This window comes from Cavia porcellus, unplaced genomic scaffold, assembly GCF_034190915.1.
Source record: "Cavia porcellus strain 051 isolate PalLab524CR breed Dunkin Hartley unplaced genomic scaffold, mCavPor4.1 scaffold_8, whole genome shotgun sequence".
Lineage (NCBI taxonomy): Eukaryota > Metazoa > Chordata > Mammalia > Rodentia > Caviidae > Cavia > Cavia porcellus.
In genome coordinates, this window is record NW_026947491.1 from 32,250,245 (window position 1) to 32,268,971 (window position 18,727).

Here is an 18,727-nt window from a genome sequence, read left to right on the forward strand (position 1 = left end):
AGGGACAGTTTTTATACTTAGCACAGTATCTTGATTGGTCATGTATATATACCTCTTTAACGTGTGGTTAAGGCAAAACCATGAACTATAATATCAAAAAGAGGAGGTTTAAGGATATCAGGACTGTAGAGAGTTGAGGAGAGAATTCACCTGGATGGTTTTGCACACAGCAAGAGTGCCTCTTTGACAGCTTGGTGAAAATAAAATTGAAACTCTATCAGGGTTGGAGGAGTCCATAACCTTACTTGTGCCAAACATTGTATTTAGATCAACACTGCCAAATCCTTCTGAAGCAATCCAGTGTTAGCACCTCATGGAATGCCTGGTTTACCTGGAGAAAGGGTCTCTTGGAGAATACAGTGACAGTATTCTTAAACTAGAAAGGCATACTGACCGAGTCAGTCATGTAGATAAGGAATAGCCCTCAGGCTCAGTGCTACCGTCAGAAGCTACTCAGGGGAAGTAATTAAAAGTCCTTTGAATCTTTTCTAAGGAGTCAATTTAGGTGGGATATTATCTGGGACTGAAAATACAATTAGTACTAGAATAATAAAATTTGCAATAAAGTATATTAAAAAGTATATCAAAGAGAATCAAGAAAATTTTTGTCTGAAAGTTTTGCTTAAATTCTGCCATTAGATTTTATTAACTTTATAAGGATGTGTACATAATACATATTCTTTTCAGTGTTTAGAATATAAAAGCCACCAAAAATAGTTAAAGATTGTGTATATAGCTTATTTGAATTTGCTTATAAGGATTAAATTGGGATTTTATAATCTAGATGCCACCATAAAGAGTATAGAAGTCCTAAGAGATAGTGTAGAAATAAAAATACAATCACAAATATTACCAAAATGTGTATATAAAGGGATGCTTGTAGATTACACAAGTGACTGAGACAGGCCTGGCTTATTAGTGACTTTCTATTTCTTAAGCTATATTGGATAATCTAAGATGTATGTGCAAAATAATAAATATGAAATATGGAGCACGTAATTTTACTAGTGATAGTGGAAGAGGCAGGGACAGGTGCATCATGAAACTAATGATGTGGAAACTTCCTTATTAGGGTTTCAATCTTAATTAATTGTTTTCAAGTCCCAGGAGTTGAGTGCTGCTTTGCTTATTAAGTCTGAAAACCCCAGTGCATTTTCATTTGTTGATTAGACGGTCTATGTGCACACTCCAAAAATCAGCTCTGAGGAAAACCTAGAAAGAAATCCAGGAGTCTCATGAATCTAACTACTAAATACTTACACTATTATAGTAGGAAATCACATTAGAAATAACCCTCACTGTCCTGCAGTTAAAAAATAAGGTTTGAGAAATTTTTCAAGCTACTCAGATTCACTGCATAGAGTATTAGATTCTGAACTTGAACCACTTCTCATGGCTCAAAACCCAGAATTCTCTTCTTTGTGTCAGCCTTTCCCCGGCAGGCTTTTCTTTAATGATCAGTAGGTACATTTTCTCATACTGGCTTTAAAACACTTTGCTAAGAAGCTGAATTTTCAACTAAAAAATTTAATGTTTAGCAACATTTATTTATTTTATAACGTTCTTGCAAACATTCTGCTAGATGTGGGAAATTATATTTAAGAAAAATATGTGTTCTAGGGTAGACTGCCCAGATATGGGAAACTGTAACTAATCCCAGTTGATCACAAAGTACTCAGGTGAGAATTAGTCAAGGATAACAATAAGTGAGGAAGATTTTGCACCGTTGCTTCTGTGTGCTCCCAATCTACAGAGTTAACAAGTAGGATGGACCCTGACATTCTCCATGTTGCTTGTAGCACGATGCGATGACCGGAGCCGCGGGAGACAGGAGACCAAACTCGAGCAGGATCAGCTCTCAAACTTTATTACGTACAGCGAACCGGACCTAACAAGGTCCGCCACCCTCAATGTTGATTCCTCTTCCGCCCGTTGGGGGCAGGAACAACCTCTTATAAGGGGAAGCAGTATCCAATCACAGAGAAGCGCGCCTAACAAGCTGATAGGCTAGCGTCACGGGTAACTGGGCAGACCTGACAATTTGGCGGGCTTGTTCAGGCCGGGAAGAACCCGGAAGCAGGAAATGGGCGCCATCATAGGCGGCTTCCCACATCTCCCCCTTTTTTATTTATTAAAATAGGATGGTCTGTGGGTCCCTCCAAGGTGTCTATGACCTTGTTGCTGTTAGACACCTAGGAGTGGGCCTACCTTGTAGGCCGAGGCATGAGAGAATGTAGAGGTCTATACCCTGCTGTGCATCACCCTGTTTTGTGCATATCCTTGCGCCAGGACCATGCTCAAGGTGAGTGGTTCATTTTTTCGCAGGGCCAGGCTTTTGTGAACCGAACCTGGATGCATATAGACATTCATTCCTGCCTTCCCCCCAACCTTTGGGGCGGATGGCACTGCAGTACCCTTGGTCTCGCATCTCAATGCCAATAATTTGACTCCGGGAGGGACCCCTGGCCTTATAGGCCATGTATATCTGAGTGGAGCCTGTCTTAGGTTGACCGGGAGGGCTCTTCCTGTCTTACCCGTCATTGGCTTGCCCACTCAGCTCTTATAGCTGATGTTCTGCAATGTGAAGGAGATATGCGGCGGCCTGCTGGCCTGATGGGCCACCTGCTGCCATTTGCATGGCTGCCATAGCTGTGATCTTAACCTGCTGCTGAGTTTGTATGAGGCGATCTAACAAGCATTTAATAACCACAAGCCCCACTAGGAAGGCCACAGCAATCAGGATCCAAGTAGTCAGGTTGGGCCAGGAGAACCAGGAGGTGACGCATTCCCACAAACTGGCTATTTTTAACAGTGTTGGTCAAATTTGTGCGAACAGGGGTGATTAATAGGAACCCACAGAATAGAAAAAGCTCCAAACCAGACATTTTAGTTTGTAGATGGTCTCGGGCGCTGAGCGTCGGTCCCAGAAGGGTCGAGTTGACTTGTGTCCGCGGGCTTATCCTCCTGTGCTTTATCAGGAACTGGTGGGGAGTTTACTGCTCGCGTCAATCTTTCCGGGACCCACAGCGGTTCGCAGCCTGGTTCCTGTGGGAAAACACAAACCGCACCTCGGGTCCAGCTAATCACTGGATCCGGGCCCATCCATTGTCCTGTAAGGACATCTTTCCATCTCACCAGCCCTTTGTCGGCCGGGGACGGGTTATTGTGCTCCATGGCAGGGGAATGATTATGGTAAAGAGTGCCAATGATATTCTTCCTTTGGGCGTTAGGCCGTGGCCACCCAATTCACGGCACAGGTGTGTCCACTCTTAAGGACCTATTTTTGTTAGTTCTTAGGACATCATGGCACTCCTTAGTGCACTGTTCAAAAATCAATTGTTTTATGAGAGGGTGAGCCGCCTCAGCATCTGGAAAAATCCTGTTAGCGGCCTCAAGCATGTGGGCCACAAAGTCTGAAAATGACTCTCCCTGCCCTTGTATAATTTTTGTAAGGTGACCCGTATGTTCTCCCTTTCCAGCCAGCCATCTCCAGGCCTGGAGGCCACAGCGGCTAATTTGTTCATAAACCTGGCGAGGGTATTGAGTTTGATCTTCCTCAAAGGCTCCTCGCCCTAATAGCATATCCCTGTTCCACTCTCTCTGGTTATTTTCCCTGTTGGCTGCCGCCTGCTCTACACAGAATTCCTCATTCCAGGACTTCCAATCTAAATATTGTCCGGGGGAGAGGCAGGCGCGTGCCAGCTGGGTCCAATCTCCAGGAGTTAAAAGCAGACCTGCCAATGCCTCTAAAAGCGCCATGGTAAATGGTGCATTGGGCCCATAAGCTGAAACTGCGTCCTTGATAGTTTTAAGTTGTTTAATTTCTAAGGGCTCATAATATCCTCCTCCTCCCCTGCCTCCTACTTGTACCGGGAATGCATGGAGACCGGAACACTCAAAGGGAAGCCGCGACCATACCCTCTGGTGGAAGGAACGTCCTCCTCCCTCCCCAGATGGGGGCGCAGAAGGCAGTGGGGCCTGGCGCCCTGAAGGGAGCGACCATGGGTCGCGAACTTGCCAAAGGGCGGAAGGGCTTAAGCTCCTCCCGTAAGGCGGAGTAGCTCGGGCAGGGTGGTGTTTGGTTCCCCTTTTTATCTTCCCGAGCCCTAAGTTCCTCTTTTAACGGTGTAGGAGGGTCATGCTTAGCGAAGACAACCTCCTCTTCTGAACCTTCCGAATCAGAATCAGAATTAGAGCCCTGAGGGTCCTCCGGAGACCCACAATCGGCAGTGGCTCCGGGCTCCTCTGAGCATTCCAATTGAGCTTTATCAAAAGCCTGTCGGGCTGTATGAAGTCCGGGGATCTGCTCATCCGTTAGGCAAGCTCTAATCATCTCCCATAGGGGTAGAACCATAGGATCCAAGCGTCCCTCTTCTCGGGCGCATCTAAGATCCCCTCCTAACTTCTCCCATGACGGGAGGGTTAGAGAGCCCGTGGGCCAAAACCAGGCCAGAAATCTCGAAAGGGTGACCCGGTTTATGTAGATGCCTCGGGTCCGCAGCAGGACTCTTAGGGAGTCAGCGAGGGGTTTGCGAGCAGCGTTGCCCACAATGGCGAAGCGAAAGCGAAACAAATGCAAAGAAAAAAAAAAAAAAAGACCGGCGTCCACCTGTGTGGCGCTCAAAATCTGTTAGGTGCGTCCACCCAACCCAGGTGACCCAGTACTCACCTGTCCCGGGAACCGCTGTATCTCACGTAGCTGATCAGGGTGAAGAGAAGAGGCGCTCGCGGCCTTCCGTTGTTATTGGGCCAGGTCCTCCGTCGTACCGCAGGCGACAGCAATCGCACCTCCCGGCCGAAGAGGCACGTCGCTGAGTCTTTTACCTTTTTCCCCGTACGGGCGGCCACCAGATGACCGGAGCCGTGGGAGACAGGAGACCAAACTCGAGCAGGATCAGCTCTCAAACTTTATTACGTACAGCGAACCGGACCTAACAAGGTCCGCCACCCTCGACGTTGATTCCTCTTCCGCCCGTTGGGGGCAGGAACAACCTCTTATAAGGGGAAGCAGTATCCAATCACAGAGAAGCGCATCTAACAAGCTGATAGGCTAGCGTCACGGGTAACTGGGCAGACCTGACAATTTGGCGGGCTTGTTCAGGCCAGGAAGAACCCGGAAGCAGGAAATGGGCGCCATCATAGGCGGCTTCCCACAATGCATGAAAAGTATCTGCAAAGTCAAATAGTGTAGACATTATAGGGAATTTTGAGTTATTGAAGTGACTGCAAGTCAAGTGTCTGTTTTGAAGTTACCTCCAATTACCATTTTAAAGATAAATGTTTTTATGAGTATGGTATCAGTAAAAAGCAATGAGAATATTTTCTTCAATTGAAGCAATCATACCTCATTTGTCATAATCATATACTATGTGAATGAAATAGTATGTTTTGAATAGATAGAGCCATAGTCAGGTATGTAGGAAAGGAATTTTAAATGTGAAATGAAGAGTCTAATGGCAGAGAATAAAAAGAACCACGGCCTATTAGGGCATTAACAGTAGAGAAGAAGTAAAATGGAAGGAAAGTATATTGTATTTGTTCAAATGCTATGTATTTAGAATTTAAATTTATAGGTACACCTATAGAACTTTTGCTGTGTTTTGATCATCCAGTAATCCAATATTCTGAGTTAAATATTTTGGCTCAACAAAAAAGAGATGTGAGTATTAATATTAACCCTGATTAGCTCAAAAGTCATAGTCAATGGAAGGTAGGAAGCCATCAGGGTATCCCAGAAGCCAATCAATTGATCAAGGCCAAACTATAAGATTTATTTGAATCAATGTTGCAAAAAGTAGGAAAGAATCTAGGTAAAAAGTTGTTATGATTGTTTAAGCAATAGAAGATGAACTTTTTTAGGGTGAGGATACTGAAAGTGAAAAGGATGTAGACATTAAAAATTTCCTCTTCAGACACTGTTACTTTCCAAGGACAAGTGGAATTGAAGTGCAATCCTGATTCAAGCTTGGATAAGGGGAAAGCAGGGACTAATGAACCTTACTGTGTGCCACCTGCAAAATTCCATTTATCACTACCTTTTCTAAGAGTAACAGAAATAAAGCTGCACACAAGCCAAATGAAATCAGAACCTATACTCTATGTAGCTTTTGACTTGTGATTAGGCAATTGACCTTGATGAGAGAACTTGCAGGAGGTTGGAGAAGGAGGGCACATTGTTAAGGAACAGGTGTGAAGGGAGATACTAGAGGCAGACAATGTCAGTTTTTCCAGTGAAAGGAAGCAAGACAGGGTGGAGGAAGAATGACTTAAATTTGAAACAGAAGCCAAGAGTTTAAGATCTTTTAAGAAACTGGGCATTGGATGATAAAACAGGGCTAGAAGTTTGTGGCATGATACTTAATTCCCAGACTTCCACAGTAACTCTTGTTATGCGAAGCAACTTAAATATAGGTAAGGGACAAGGTATATAACACTAACTATGTGGTATTTGATTTACTCTGGTATTTAGGACTGTGTACAAGAAAGAGAAGACACATTAGTGGGAATCCTTGTTCCCTTTTACTTTTGTAAAAGCAGATGAATCTTTGTTTTACTGCAGACTTTCTTTTATGCCATCTTTTTTCTCACTTTCCTTACCTTTTTGTTAAAATTAAGCTTGAGTATTTTTCTTTCCTATAATTAAGTTGTAAATTTGAAAAATAGTCCTGCCATGGGATTTTAAATTACCCATTATATATAAATTACTTATGTAATTTATGAAAAAGTTAAAAGTACTCCAAAGTATTATATTGTTTTGACCTAAAATATTCCTTCCTTCAGAAGATATGTGTTAGGTTAAACTAAGGCACAGTTGAGACCAGTGAGGCAGGCAAGGTGGAAGCAACTGACAAGAACTTTATTTGCAGACCAGACGGCGGGGTGCAGTAGGGCCAAAGGCAAAAGACTGTTGGTCCTTTTTTTTTTTTTTTTTTTTTTTAGTCTTTTTCATTTTTTATTGGTACCGGGGATTGAACTCACGACCGCCTGCTTGCAAGGCAGGTGTTTATGCTGCTGAGCTAAATCCCCAGCCCCAAGACTGTTGGTCCTGATCAAGGAGTGAGGACATGTTTTGAGGAGGGTTCAAAATTTTGTGTCTCTGAATAGGAGGTCTGAGTTTAGGTGATAGACTTGGCTGTGTTGGGTACAAGGGGGTGTTGGCAGGCACAGCGTGTCTTTTGTGGTTTTTGTGGAACCAGCTCTCTGCTGGTTCAGCCACAGGGGGAAGCTGCTGCCTGCTTCCTGTTGAGTGCAACATCCCCCCAGGTGTGAATAACAGATCTGCTTGGAGAGTTTTTCTCTCACAGTTGGGTGGGGGTCTGGTGAGGAGACCTTACATTCCTGTCTAGTGTTATAGGAAGAAAAGAGGGGTAAGGGGTACAGTTTCTCAGGGTCACTTTAAGTGTGACTGGCAACTGTATGAGCATCCTGGAAAATAAAAAAATGGATGGGGAGAGGGGCAGGGCTGGCAGCAGTATTCTGACAGGGTGTTCTCATCATGGGTCCATGCAGGGTTCTCACAGGACAGTGGTGTAGCAGGCTGTCAGTAGGAACTGTCTGGCCATTATGGATTGATTCTATCCTTGGAGGAAATCTGTTATGCATCTTATTATGCAGGGCCCAGATAATAACAGCAAAAGGATTGGGACCAGGATCTGAGTATGAGGAGAAGCCAGGATGTCCACCTGGTTTGGAATAAGCTTCCTCCCTATCCTGTATAATAGTTGCCCTTTGCCTATTTTTTGAGCCTTGTGGCTTGCTCCTGGAGGCTTTGGACCATCTGATGGATGAAGCCTCACACACTGATGAAGAAGCAGCATTCTTCTCCTAGGAGGACACAGGTATCTCCCTTTTCTGTAGTGAGTAAATCTATGGCTTGGCAGTGTTGAAGGACCACACCAGCTAGGAAGTCTGTTTTCCTTTGTAGGGCTAAGATGGAATGGGGTGTCTTTCTGAACCCATCTGACACTTCTGAGAGCTGTTGACAGGCCTTGGCAGAGATTGGTATCCCAGTCACTCTCACCTGGATGCCACCAGAGATAGCAAGGCCTACGGGCAAGTGTATGGCTACAGGGTCGCGTTGTTGGGTTTGGGGTACGATCTGTTTGGGAGCACAGAATTGGATTTATTTGAGGACTATATCTGTTCTTGGTGTAAGAAAGACTGGAGTGGAGAGTCTGGTCCAGTTAGATGGGACGCAGAAATCAGCAGAGCTTCCACAGAACCAGGATAGCCCTTGGTGTTTAAGCAGAAGTGGTTATGTATTTTGAGAAGTTGTTGGGGATTTTGTCCATCAGAGGCTTTTTGTCAGATTCCAATGGTGACAGCTAAGGTTGCTCCTGTTGTGGGGAGGGTGATTCCCTAGGCAGGGACTTTGGATGGCATTTGTTGGTTTTGTTTTCCCAGAGTAAGAGAAATCTTTTTGTATCTGGTAGTACCCAATAAGAGGTTTGGTGAAAGGAGGCAGTCATCTGATGGTCGTTGTAGTCTATGTGGAAGCTTTGTGGATAAGGGAGAAAATTTGGTGCATCTGAGTGTCAGGAATATATTTCCCTGTGAAGTGAGGAGTGTCTGGTATTGTGAATGTTCTTCTGTGGAAGAGCTGGGAGTAATGTGTGTTAGGGAGAGGTATTCACCATGTGGTGTTGGGTGGGGTGCTGGTGGAGGTAGCAGCTCTTTCTGCTTGTGATGTGAATTACTGCTGCCTGGGTGGATAGGAAGCTGCCTCTAGGAGTACCTTTATTATGTGTGAATTAATGATGGAGGTTCCTCTGATAGTAAGAAAGTCTCTCTCTGCTGCATGGTTATGAAGGATGTGCAAAGTATATTTTGAGTCTGTGTAGATATTATGGTCCCCTTTGCCAGAGTAAGGACTGGGCTTAGGTTATGAGTTAAGCCTGTTGTAAGGTGGTGTCTTTGGGAGAATTTGGACCTCAATTACTGTATCAATTGTAACTAGCACATGTCTTATCTTTGCCAGAGAAGTAGCCAAGGTTTTGTAAGAACCGCAATCTATGAACCATGTGTGCTGTGGGTCTGGCATAGGAAGGTCTGAGATGTGGGGAAAGAGCCTGATGTGTGGTCGTATAAAGGGGAGACAGTCGTGGTCCCAAGTGGGGTGTGCGGTGTCCTTCATCTCTATGAGTGGAATCAGAGGAGTGTTGGGTTAAAACTGGGGCTGGAGGCCAGGGTAATGGTGGGAGTTTCAAGGAAGAGAGCATATAGTTGGAGGAGCCATGGAGCTGAGAGTAGGTGGGGAAGACGAGAGGAGGTAAGAAGGGTTTGGAAGTCATGGGAAAAATTTGGGTGATGGGGGCATGCAGGGTGATTTTTACGACTTCTAGGAGCAAAATGCAATGACTGCTGCTACTTTTAGGCAGGGGGCCACCCCCTGACACTGGGATCTAATTGTTGGGAAAGAAAGGTGACAGAGCAGGGTATTAGATCTTGACTCAGGACTATAGCACATCTCTTGTGTTCTTTTGTGTATAGGGAGAAAGGGTAAATGGGGGTATGAAATAGATAGAGCAGTGATTAGGGCTAAGGCCTGCTTTAATTTCTGAAAGGATGCATGGAGAAAAGCCTCTTGGTTTAGGTGGCCTGGTTGTCGTGGGTGTGTTTATAGAAGTAAGAACGAAGAAGCCTGGGATTCAGATTTGGAAGTAGCCTGATTCACAAGTAAGAGAGGAGCTACTGAACAGTGGTGGGTATTTGAGTTTGGGTAATACATTGCATGTATTTGTGAGGAAGAATTCAGGTGGTTTTGTAGGAGGAAGTCTAGATATAAGAGCAAAGGCTTGCACATTTGAAGTTTGGAGCAAGAGATTCTGTATCTTTTGCCATCTAAGTGTTGGAGGAGTATCTTGTTGGTAGGATGGGGTGGAGGGGTTCAGAGAAATAGGTTGTCTATGCATTGCAGAAGGTGAAAGTGTGGGACAGAAGGAAAGGAGGTCATTGGCAAGAGCCTAGCTGAAATAGTGAGGGGTGTCATGGAAGCCTTGGAAGACTGTTTAGGTGAGCTACTGCTATTGATGGGTGTCCAGGTCAGCTCATATGAAGACAAAGAGTGGCTGTGATTCGGGGTGTAGGGGTATGGTTTAGAAGGCGTCTTTTAGGCCTAGGATGGTGTAGCGGGTGGTGGAGGGAGGGATGGAGGACAGAAAGGTGTAGGGTTGGGGACTGTGGGATTGATGGGGAGTACAATTTGATTGATGGGTCACAGATCTTGGACCACAAAATGTGATCCATCAGACTTTGTGACAGTGAGAATGGGGTGTTGAGTTGAGAACTGACAGGTGTGAGGAGGCCATGTTTGAAGAGATGGATGATGACAGGTTTCAATCATCTGAGAGCTGGGTCAGGTAAGGTGTATTGATGTTGAGCGTGGTACGAGTGGCTCTCTTTAAGTGGAAGAGGAAGGAAGCTCAGTGTGTGGCTATGAAGGGGTTTAGGGAGGGAGAAACAATGAGCTGGGAGTCAGAATGGGGTGGGGAGAGCAGGAGGGCTATGAGGCATGGGATGGTGCCGGGAATTGTTAGAGTAATGGACACTTTTGCTGAGATGTCTCTCCCAAGGAGTGGGATGGGGCAGGTCATAATGATCAGGAAGGCATGAGAAAATATGTAGTTTTGTAGCTGACAGAGGAGGTTTAGATATGGTTTTGAGAGGTTTAGATATGGTACCATCAATTCCCACAACAGAAATATCAGCTTAAAGCAGCTGTCCTGGAAAAGAGGGGAGGATGGAATGGGTCACACCCAGGTCAATAAAAAATGAAACGGCCTTGTCTTCCACCATAAGTTTTACCCAAATTTCTGCAGCTGTGATTGTCCAAAGACATTCAAGACCTTCAGGGCATATTAGTCACAAGAGGCCCAACCAATCAGGTCAGAAAGAATTGGGTTGCCCGGTAGGATACTCTGGGAGGGGACTTCTACAGTAAGCCTGGTTGCCATTGGACAGTTTCTTTCAGTAAGGGTCCCCATATGTGGGACACAGCATGGGAGGGGATTTGGGATTGGGCCACTCTTTGGCCCAGTGGCCTGACTGTGGACACTTGAAGCAGGACCCGGCGAGGGGGACAGTATAGGTCCCCCTTTGGTGCCCCTGGTTGTTTTGTTGGCATCCTGTTTGCCTTTTGGATTTGTTATGGTGGACGCAAGTAACTGTAAGTAGGAGATATATTGCTGGCGGGCAACCTCGTTGTGATTGTTATAGACCTTGAAGTCCTGGGAGACTAAGTCCTGTTATGAGATTTGGGTGGCCTTTCTCATTTTTGGAGTTTTTGCAAATGCCAAGAGCTAACTGAGTGATAAAATGCATTTTGAAATTTAACTGTCCGTCTAGGCTTTCCAGATTGAGACAAGTATACTTTGTTAGGGTGGTTGCCACTTGGGACATAGACTGAGCCAGATTTTTAGCTGTCATCTGAGTAATTTCCTTAGATCTGTCATAGTAAACTGATTTATGATCTGCTTTTTTTCGGTCTCTCAGTGAGTCAAATAATCATGTAATCATGCATCCTTTTTGAGGGGCAAGAAAGGAACAGTGTGGGGTATGGAAATGAGAAGGAATTCAGCCGGGTCTCAGGAGGTGCGGGGGGGAGGGAAGCCTGTGAAAAGTGAAAAATTCCTGATCATATGGGACCTCAGACCAGTTTCCAAGCCTGTGACCGAAATTGTCAAGATCCCAGAGAACTGAGAAATCAAATGTCTCAGGAAGTGATCAAGTAGAGGAAGACTGCTTATACTGGCTCAGGATACCAGTCAAACAAGGTGACTAAAGAAAGATAGGGATGTCTTTGTTCAAATTTTCGAGGCTGAGACAGTGGATGGGCGACCAAGTTAAGCATCCCTGAAATTGGACAGCCATCAGGGAGTCTGAATTGCATTGGGTGAGTGTGAACAGGCTGGGTTTTTGTGGTGCACAACTCAGACTAGGTCCAGGAAGCCAATAAGGGCAGAAAGGGAGAGGAGAGGCAAGTAACAAAGACAAGAAAATGACACTTACTTCACCTGAAGCAAGGGCACTGAGACTTAGCGGCAAGTCAAGGTGGGGGAGGCCAGAAGTCAAAATGGCGGTAGTGGTCTCAGTGAGCCCCAGAAAGAGTTCTAGAAGGGGAGGTCAGACTCTCAGAGAAGGAGAACCTCGACCCAGAGGTATTTTGGTACCAAATGTTAGGGTAAACCGAGGTGCAACTGAGACCACTGAGGCAGGCAAGGTTGAAGCAACTGGTGAGGGATTTATTGAAGACTGGTGCTTTTGGACCAAGGATAAAAATATGTTGGTCCTGAGCAAGGGGTGAGGGCATGTTTGCTCAGGGGAGTTTAGGTAGGGGAGGGAGGCATTGCCAAGGAGCGTGCAACTTTTGGATCTCTGAGTAAGGGATCTGAGGCTAGGTGATAGACTGGGCAGTGTTGGGCACTGGGAGTGGTGGTGGGCACAGCATGTCTCTTGTGTTTTTACATGGAATCAGCTCTCTGAAGGTTGAGCTGTGTGAGGCAGCTGTTGGCTGGTTGAACTGTGTGGGGAAGCTGCCAGCTTTTATTGGATGCTGTGCTCCCCCAGGTGTGAATAACAGATCTGCTTGGGGAGTTCTTTCTTTCCTAGTTGGGTAGGGGTCTAATTTGGAGACCTGACAATAGGTTTATATCACCCAAGAATAATATTTAAAATATTTATCAACCAACCATTAACATGTAAAACAAACTTTTAGTAATTGATGTTCATAAACAGAAGTACATAAATATTGCCTTAGTTGATATACCTGCCTTTTTAAAGATGAATATAATGCAGTCACCATATTTGTTTTTTTTTTTTTTTTTTTTTTTTGGTCTTTTTCCTTTTTATCGGTACCAGGGATCGAACTCATGACTGCCTGCTTGCAAGGCAGGCACTTATGCCGCTGAGCTAAATCTCCAGCCCCCCAGTCACCATTTTTCAATAATATTAATATTTATATAAAATAACACCTTCAATAAATTCTAACTCCATGAAAATTAATACTTGAATTAAAGAAAGCTGAATTCCAGGTTCATTGTGTGGGACATACTGCTGATCAAACATATGATGAGATCCTATATCCTGCTCTTATTTTTGCTGACTGAATTGGCACTTTGCAGCTGAGAAAATGGTAGGTAAGTCATTTAGTGTTTATTGCTACATTCATTCATCATCTGCAACAGTGAAGATTGATACACTTTTGTTCCTTTCAAATTCTTGAAAAGCCATATCTATTTTTGAAAATATAAGAATAGATGTGGTTATGGTTTGTGTCTGGATGTCCCCCCAAAGCATCATGCAGTCATGGATAAGCAGGCTTTTGGGAGGTGACTGAAACTAGTATGCAGTTGTTTCATGGTGCAGTGCTGGAATAAAGCGTATTAGTGCTACAACCACAATATAAGGGACAGAACGAGGCTTACTTCTCTCTCTGCTTGTGGTTTTGTGCTTTCTACCACTACAAACTGTTGCCCCTCCACCATGTGCCACTGTGCCTCAGAACCATGGGTTATAGACTGAAATCTCTACAAAATATGAGCTAACTAAACCTTTCCTCTCTTAACTTGTGGGTGTTGTGTATTTTGTTTCAGCAACTAAAAAAGTGAGACAGATATGGAGACCTAGGAAATGATTTTAATGTGCATTAAATTTTATTGGTTTAGATGTGTTAAACCTGTGTGGTGGACAAACAGAATGAATCTAGAGAGAGAAACTTACATTAAAAGTATTAGGTTTATGAAGGTGCTCAGTATTATTCATTTTAAAATTATGCATTTTTATACTTATATTTTATTCTATGTTATATTCTGAGTTATTTGTGGCAAGTGTGATTTTTGTTCATAAGCAAACCTTGTACAAAAGACAAAACACAATTCCAAACTAGTGTGTCAGCAAGTGAGACTTATAAGATACACATTTTAAATTTCATGTTGGACCCAGGACTACAGATGTAATGTGATCTTCACGGAACTAATTTTTATCATATCTATCACTTCTTCTGTCTCAAATTTAAGCTTCATGAAAGTAAATACATTTGAGTCATTTTTGTTGATCATTTTCAATGTCTGAAAATATCTGGTACATAGAAAAAGCCCAGTACATTTTTGTTAATGATTTTAGTATCCTTCCTGTAAGATATTAACTGTATTTGCCTATATATATCTATCTACCTATCTATATCTATATTTTACAAATATTCTAATGTAGCAATTCAGATTTTCAGATTTTTGTTTGATTTTTTTCCTTGACTGTTTTTAAAACCAAAATTTCATCTTTTATAAGTATAATTTAAAGTCAATAATTTTTACTGGTTTGCAGAAGCTAGGAAGACTTTTGTGTGCCAATATGTAATTGCAAACCAAAACTGCAAGATAAGAAAATGACTTGGCTGACATACATAGGCTGATCAGAGAAGACAGATGAGGTCAAAAAATTGGACACCAACTTTTCTGAAAATTAGGATCCATATGTAAGAATTGGTGATGAAAAGAGATTCAGAATTTAAAGATTTGCTTGGAAGCTTCCCAAGCATAATGAGTTTTCTATAGTTAGAATGGCACTATAAGGAAGACATTAATGATTAAAATGTTTGAGGGGAATTTCAAAGACTAGAATTCATTTTTGAATGCTCCACTTAAGAGAAGAAATGGATCTATCAGTAATTCTGACACCCATGGGAGGGAAATGTACAGTCTCCCAAGGAAACAACTAATAAAATAACAATGCTAGAAAATGCATTTGAGTTGGTGAAAGTTTCTAGTGAGAAAACCAAGACAGTCAATTGCCAACTTTTGTGAAAAATTAACAAATTCTACTTAATGTGATAAAGTCTGTACTTTGAAAAAGAATTCCTGTTTCCTATGCAGTCTAATTTCATGAATATCTACACAAAAAACACATTTAACTCTCATCTCAATATAATTTAGCTATTATTGGATCTTTTTCATTATGATGACTAACATTTAAATTATGATCTTAATCTCTTACTTTTAGATTATTTTTTCATGTTTCTCTAGCTTTTTAAAAATCATAGCTTACTAAAGTCCCTGAGAGACAAAGTAGAACAAAATCTTAAGAAGACTTTAAAAACATATTTAGTAAGAATGTGTATTTTCCAGCCTAATGTATAGAAGAGAAATTTTAAAAATAAATTTAGGTACTATACTTGAAGAGTAGCTAACACATTTCAATGAAGATGCAATTACTCCTCAATCCCCTTAGTAGATATTTCCTTAGGTATGTGTTTTCCTTAGATCTTAATTTGGCAGGTGACCTAAATCTAGGATACAATTATCAAGACACTCAGAATCTTGCATAATTTAGTTTTAGTTCTGTCATTCTTTTCTCCATTATATTTTCAAAGAAATTGAGCTTTTATACTTAAATATCTGTCAAATATCCTGATATGGGGTAACATATATAGATACTATTGTAAAGAGTCCATGACTCATCTTTATTTTATTAGCTTGTTACTTCACTAGTAAAACACTTTTTTCTAATCACATATAAAAAATGAACATACTTTAAGTCTGGAAATCAGTATTTAGAAACTAAAGTGTATGACTATGTAAATCCATGAGTTTTTAAAAATTTATAGGAAAATCTACATGAAAAATTTTGTTAGTTGTGAATTTTTATTCTAGCATAAGTTCTACACTAAATACAAAGAACTAGGACAGTGATTTCTTGAAATAGGAAAAAAGATTTTCTGGGAAGCACTGTCAAAAATGAAAGCAAACAAAAGCAAGCCCTAGATGTAAAAATGTATTGTGAGTGCTGTTACTGTGTTTTTACTAATGAGTCAACTGTACATACAAATAGATTTCTCATTTTATAAAACAAAAGTTATTTGATTATTATAGTGTGGCTCATGAATTATCTATTGTAAATGCAAAAACTATATGTAGCATTTGCCTCCTTCCACGTGATGTACTGTAATGCTATTGTAGTTCATAAAGCTGATAATTTTCTGTTATTATTTTGTTCTCTGTAACTGTTCTCTTTTACTAAAGATGGCCTGAAATTCTAGTCCCTGTGTTCTGCTAGTCAATGTGCATTTGAGACTCATGATTGAGTTCCTGCAACCTCTAAGACCTTACAACCAAGAGTTGCAGTTATTTCAACTATTTGACACATCAACTATGAATGATGTCTCTAGAAAAATACTAAAATTCTTGACAGATACCTTCATTTAATGTGGGTCAATTTAGTACTCTGAAAATTATAAATTGCATTTTATAAATTATACCTCAATGACAGCTTTTTGTTTTTGTTTTAAGAGAGAATCAGGACAGTATTTTAATTGTAGCCATTGTTGATTTGTGACTTGAAATTCTTGGATATACTGTGAGGCCAGTCACTCAAGCTATATTTTTATAACATCAAGTGATGCTTTCTTCTCAACTTGAAAAAAGTCCCATGGGCTTCTATTTAAGAAATGAAAAAAAGATGAAACAGGAGGTCTTTCCTCTGTCCTTTCTTTCTCTTTTCCTGTTTTAGATCTCCGTAAGAAACAACTTTCACACCTCTACACCTCTAGCATCCCTTGCCTATCTTTGCAGAGTTGGGCGGAGCTGACTATGTGGAGCTCACTGGTCACTCTTACGTTGCTAGCTGATCTTCTTCAAGCTCTTAAAGTAGGTGACCCTCTTGGCAATGTCTTTCCATTGGTATATTCATTTTAGTTTTGGGTTCAGTGAGCCCCCTTTGATTTGTCATACCCCGCCGCTGACCACATGTCTTCAGTGTTCTGTGTTTTGCTGCTCTCATTGGTCTTGCTTCTTCCAGACCTAATTTTCCCCACTGTGTTCTGTAATTCTCACAGCATTAACTTTTACACCTCAGCAAAAATAGCCGCCAGACCCTTGACTCTAGCCTTGATCTCTCTCTTAATTTCAGGTACAGATTTTAAGTTTCTTTTATATTTCTCTGCTTTCTGTCATTGAACTTTAAATGTCATTTTCTTTCTTCATCGAGACTTTAAATTTTAAACCTCCCATCTATATGTAATCATACATGCTAGAACTTTCACTGTATCTTTAATTCCATGTTTGTCCATTCCTTACTCCTAAAAATAAAAGAATATAGAATTAATAAATCTTGTCAAATCTATCTTAAAGTTTTCTAAAATCTTTCTTTGTTTTTATGCTAACGAATTTTTCCTAGAATTTAAAGGAAAGGATGAGGCTAATGGTATATGTTCGGTATGCCCTCTTATCTGGCATTTCACTTTTCTTTTTCTTTTTAAGTCTTAGTCAACCATGATTAGAAAATAGTAAATGACAAATTTGGGAAATAAACAAATCGTGAGTTTTAAATCATGCCCTGTTCTGAATAGTGTGATTAAATCTCTTTTCATCCTGCTTTGTCCTGAGTAAGATATGAATCCTTTATTTGCCCAGCATATTTACACCTTGTCTTCTACCTCATTTTGTTACTTATTAACCATGCCACTTATCAGATTGATTATTGTGATGCTGTTGGTAACCCTTATTTTTCTTGATAATGGACAAAGTTCAATATGTTGTCGCTGGAAATTAATATATGTCAGAAAAAGCTTTGCAAGTGAAAGATAAAAATTTTCATCAAGGAAAGAAAAGCAATATTTTCATTGTAAAGGCTTAGTTCCTCAAACAAAATGTCAAATTCACCTATGGCATTCTTCAGAAAATCTTGTCCTCAGTTCCTTATCTGTTTTCTTTTGGAGGGGGATTGGATTATTTAAAAACTCAAGAATTATTTAATAATTCTTTTTGTGTGCTACTTCTCATTCTTCAAAACTAATAAGTTAATTTTCCTCAACTTTTTTTCACTTGTTACTGAAAATTTTGCCAAGGAAGGTATAATTTAAAGGCCAGCTCTCTCGTGTCATTTGGACGTGTATCTACACCTAGAAAAACAATTACTTACAGAGTAAGAAAATAAACAGCAAGTCTTAAGAGGATTCTTATAAACTGAGCCTTCCAAGGCTCTCAAGTAACAATGGCCAGTGATGGAACCTAATTATAAGTGCCTCCTCTAAGAAGTTTGCTGTCACTTAACACATTCTTTTAAATGTGCTTATTTTGAGTCATCATGAATGGAAATTTATATATATGCATTAACTATAAAGCAATCAAGAAATACTTTTGGAATTCAATATAGCACTTAAATAACACTGAGAGGAAAAGTTAAATTTCTTTTTAAAAGAAGAAATTGAATATAAAAAGTGACATTTGTATTTGATATCTGCTCATCAAAGGGCTGGAACATTCAAAGTAAAACGGCATACATTTGGCTAACTGATGAAAGTTTTTCATAGATCAGCACAGTTCACAGAAATTTGGTTCTGGTATCTGGTCCTGCCCCTGTCATTAGGCTACTAGTCTAACTCTCCCCAAAGCAGGTATGGTTCTGGAACAAATTTAAAATCTGGTCTGGTTTCCTAAGATCTTTGAAATCTGGTCTGGTTTCCTAAGATCTTTGAATCATTTATTTTTCTCCTGAAAATGTTTCAAACCCAATGTAGTCTAAAAATAAAATTCTATAAAAATAATATCCTATAACAGTGGTGGTAAACCTAAGGCATTTTTTTTATCATTGAAAGTTCTAAAATTTTTGCCTAAAACCGTTGTTCTATAAAAATAAGATCCTGTAAAATAATATGCTATTCTCAACTGTGGTCCTACTTTACCTAAAAGTTACCTGTTTTGGAAGACATAACTGAATCAATATATGAATATAAAAGAGA

At 41.1% G+C, this 18,727-nt stretch overlaps 1 protein-coding gene and 1 long non-coding RNA gene across 5 annotated transcripts in view; one reads left to right on the forward strand and one right to left on the reverse strand.

Annotated features, from left to right (window-relative positions):
* Window positions 1–18,727, forward strand: part of Cntn1 (contactin 1) — a 373,034-nt gene that overhangs the window by 87,387 nt on the left and 266,920 nt on the right. The gene's annotated exons all lie outside the window — the stretch shown is intronic.
* Window positions 1,852–5,026, reverse strand: LOC134477281 (uncharacterized). The gene is made up of 2 exons (XR_010049207.1): window positions 4,670–5,026; window positions 1,852–3,045 (listed from the first exon to the last, which is right to left on the reverse strand). It is a non-coding gene; the product is annotated as an uncharacterized LOC134477281 (long non-coding RNA).